Consider the following 4858-nt stretch of genomic DNA (forward strand, 5'->3'; position numbering starts at 1 on the left):
ATTGAAAGCCTGCTTCATAAGCTGGGGGAGAAGGCAGCTAGGATAGAAGAGAGATCACTAAGTCACTGATGGTTGGAGAGATCAGTCGGAATGGGAGATGTGTGCTGAAAGTAGATGAAGGACCAAACATGATAGCTTCTCAGTATCTGTATTGCAAACCATAGTGTCCCAATATAGAGAGAGAAAGAAGGAAATTGTCTGCCATAGAGGCATGAGGGTGGGGTGAGGTGGGGGTGGTCAGAGGGATACTGGGGACATTGGTGGTAGAAAATGTAAACTGGTGGAGGGATGGGTGCTTGCCCTGTATGTGGCAAACCTTGTTTTGATCCCTGGCACCCTATCTGGTCCCCTGAGCACTGCCAGGAGTGAAACCTGAGGGTAGAGCCAGTAGCAACTCCTGAGCATCACTAGGTGTGCCCCAAAACAAAAACAAACAAGAAGGAATTTACACTAATTTTTAGCCATCTTAAAAACATCTCTTGCTTTAAGTGTGCTTTTAACTGTGTAGCTATACTTTTTATATGAAGTTCCTCTTTCCCTCCCTAATGCTTACTAAGTAGTATCTGAACTTAGAAAACTCAGTGTCATTTGGCAAAAACAATGTTCCTCTATTCTTTCAAACTTCTCCTTTATATGTAGCTGTGGAAGAGTTTCCCCAGTCTATCTCTCCAGAAACTGTGAAACTTATATAAGTAATGAAAAATATGATTTTTTTCTTGATGATTGAGATATTTTATGGGTGGTTCTAATTTTAAACCTTGTAAAATATACTTAAATTATAAATTAAAACTTATACTATATAAGTTTCTAACAACATATAAATATTTTTTATTGATAGTGTGTCAATGAGACCAGTAAAATTTAATTTATAGGTAACCAAAAACATTTGAATAGCAGAACATTAAAATTCCCAAATACCCAAGATTTATATAGGAATACAAACAGTCTGGTTCAAAACTAAATATAAAAAGAATGTGTATAAAAAACATAAAAAATGAAATGCAAAGGTCCAGTTTTCAGTACCACTTAGAGAAATCCCGGGTTTGCTTGATATTATTTTACACTATAATTATATTACAAACCACAAGGGGGGGAAACGGTGAAGTCTTCTTTGACACAGAAAGCAGAATAGTTGGTTTCTTAATAAAAACAAAAGTTATGATAGATGCATTCATCTTAAGCAATTATACTGAATAATGATTAAATACTTGCTATGGATGAAATGTTTGTTTTAACCCCACATTCATGTTCAGACCTGATTTTCAACATAGTGCTATTAGGAGATGGGACTTTTTGGAAGTGATTAGTTCCTGTGAGTAGAGTATAAGATTAATGACCTCACAAAACTAGTTTCAGAGAGGTCTTGCTGTTTCACTATGTGAGGACACAGATAAGAGGAGGCTGTCAACGAACCAGGAAGCACTCTCACCAGAAATCAGATCTGCTAGACTTGATCTTGACTTTCAAACTCCACAACTTTGAAAAATATTTGTTTTTGTTTGTTTTTAATTTTTATTAGTGAAACACCATGAGGCACAGTTGTAGACTTACAAATTTTTGTGCTTGGGTTTCAGTTATACAATGATCGAGTATCCATCCCTCCACCAGTGCCCATTCTCCACCACCACTGATCCCAGTATCCCTCCCACCCTCCAACCCCACCCCCATCCCACCCTGCCTCTGTGTCAGGGCATTCCCTTTTGTTCTCTCTCTCTTTTTGGGTGCTGTGGTTTGCAAAAGAGGCATTGAGTGGCAATCATATTTGGTCTATAGTCTACTTTCAGCATGCATCTCCCATCCTGAGAGGATCCTCATCCAAGAGAGACAAAAAAGTATAGTCAAAGTGACATCTGCACTTGTTTGTTCATTGCAGCACTGTTTACAATAGCTAGAATCTGGAAAAAACCTGAGTGCCCGAGAACAGATGACTGGTTAAAGAAACTTTGGTACAGCTACACAATGGAGTACTATGTAGCTGTTAGAAAAGATGAAGTCATGAAATTTACATACAAGTGGTACTACATGGAAAGTATCATGATAAGTAAAATAAGTCAGAAAGAAAAGGACAGACATAGAAAGACTGCATTCATCTGGGTAACATAAATTAATGAAATAGAGACTAACACCCAAGAATAGCCGAGATAGTTACCAAGAGGTTTACACCAAATATTTGTTTAACCACTCAATTTGTAGCATTGTTTTAACATGCCAAATAGACTAAGTCATCTCTTCATTCAAGGATAAGGCTTTCTATATAGATAATTATTGTGCCAATTTTTAAAAATACTTTTATTTGGGGCTGGATTGATAAAACAGTGGGTAGGGTGTTTGCCTTGCATGCGGTAGACGCAGGTTCGATTCCCAGCATCCCATATGGTCCCCTGAGCACCGCCAAGAGTAATTCCTGAGTGCAGATCCAGGAGTAACCCCTGTGCATTGCCGCATGTGACCCAAAAATTTAAAAAAAAAATCCAAAACTTTTATTTAACCCTATTACAATCTTGTTGGAAGATTAATTTATTCTCATTCTACAGAGAAACTGGGCTCAGAGAGTTAAGTATTTAAAAATACCATAATTTCGTGAAGGTTGTAGAATTAAAATACTAATTCAAGTTAGATTAAAAGCAAAATGTATCTTTACTTTGTTAGTCAAATATTGGTCTCCAAAAATTTCTTTCCACCAGTTTTTTTTTTTGAATAGAGATTATTTGGGTTTTTTGTTTTTTTTTTCTTTTTGGGTCACATCTGGCGATGCACAGGGGTTACTCCTTGCACTGCACTCAGGAATTCCTCATGGCGGTACTCAGGGAACCATATGGGATGTTGGGAATCGATCCCAGGTCAGCCGCATGCAAGGCAAACGCCCTACCTGCTGTGCTATCTCTCCTACCCCTTATATGGCTTTTTAAGGCATAAAATCTCAACTGAAACTACTTAACTCTGCCTGCTAATTGGAGCACAAAAAAAGTCAGACAATATATTGGTGAATGAGTGCAGCTGAGTTCCAATAAAATAGAAAAATGTAGCAAGCTGAACTTGGTCCACGGGTCTAGGTTACTTTGTCAATTTCTGTTTTAGACCATTAATCTGAATATTAAGGTAATGAAAAGAGTTGTTTCTGTCAGTCATTCTCCTACACTGTCTTTAAACTTGCAGCTTTCTATGTACATCCACTCCTTTAATGTGTATTATTTAAATTTTTTTTGTCACACCTGGAGGTACTCATGAGCTAGCTCTGGCATACTATGCTAAGGGAAATAGGAAGAGCCCAGGTCTTCTGCATGAAAAGCATTTACTCTAGCCCTTTTATGTTTTTAAAACATATTTTCAAAATAACTTCACAATCCTTTCAGTTTCATTCCCTACTGTTTTTCTTTTTTTTCTTTTAGGGTCATACCCGCTGATGCACAGGGGTTACTCCTGGCTCATGCACTCAGGAATTATTCCTGGTGGTGCTCAGGGGACCATATGGGATGCTGAGAATTGAACCCGGGTCAGCCGTGTGCAAGGCAAACGCCCTACCCGCTGTGCTATCGCTCCAGCCCTCCTACTGTTTTCATTCCCGTTACTGATGGATTTATACTAAATTCATCCTTAATGACCTTACTTTCACTATCACCACTTATTAAGCTCAACTCCTCTACTTTTCTGCAACAATAGAACTAAAATTTACACAGATGTACTTATTTTTTTATTTTATTTTAATGAATCACTGTGAGATAACAGTTAAAGACTTACAAACTTTCGTGCTTATGTTTCAGTCATACAATGATCAAGTACCCGTCTCTCCACCAGTGCACAGTCTCCACCACCCACCACCAATGTTCCCAGTATCCCTCCCACATCCCCTCCCCCAACAGCCCCCATCCCGTCTCCACCTCTGTGGCAGGCGTATTCCCTGTTTACTCTCTCTCTCTCTCTCTCTCCTCTAGGGTGTTGTGGTCTGCAGGTATTAAGTGGCCAATACAGATGTACTTATAATAAGCAACACGGGTAGTATGGAGGCAACAAGAGCATGGACTGGTTTCTGGATGATCATAAAGGGACAGGATTTAGGAACAAAATTTATACTACTTTTTTTATCTTTTCTATAAACTTTCCACATACTATGTAACAGAGTAACAATAAAAGTTGACATTTGTATAGTGTTTTACTAAATATTTATTGAACATTTGCTTCCTTATTTCCAATTCCACTACTGATCTTTGGTTATCCATGTAATTTATATCAATATACAAATGGGTTTTATACCTTTTCTATTTCCTTTAAGGCTCCTAGATATAGCAAAGATAAACAAGTATATACAGATAACAATAACAATAATAAATGAGGTATACACAAAGGCCAGAGAAATGGCAATTTCTTCATGGAAAGAAACTATCTTTAAGTGAGTGAGCCCTTGTCCCATAAACCTTCTTTCATATGTGACTGGAAGGTATGTCCTTCTATCACACAGCTCTTTCGGTTCTTCTTTTCTGTGATTCTAAATATAACACATTGAACGCATCAGTCTTTCAGACCCAAAATACCCAAGGGATTTTTTTTCTCAAAATTGGAAAAGCACAGTTTAAGAGAATTGAATAGAGTAAAAAAAATGGAGTTTCCCTGACATAGAGAAAACCACGGATTTGTACAATGCAAAGAATAAAGGACATTTAAAAAATGTTACAGTGGGAGCTGGAGAGACAGCACAGCAGGGTAGAGTGCTTGCCTTTCATGAGGCCAACCTGGGTTCTATTCTCGGCATCCCAGATGTCTCCCAAGCACCTCCAGGAGTTACTCCAGAAGTAGCCCCTGAGCATTGCTGTGTGTGGTCCAAAAACAAACAAACAAAAAAAAAAACAAAATAAAAATCACA

Source organism: Sorex fumeus, unplaced genomic scaffold, assembly GCF_029834395.1.
Source record: "Sorex fumeus unplaced genomic scaffold, SorFum_2.1 ptg000122l, whole genome shotgun sequence".
Classification (NCBI taxonomy): domain Eukaryota; kingdom Metazoa; phylum Chordata; class Mammalia; order Eulipotyphla; family Soricidae; genus Sorex; species Sorex fumeus.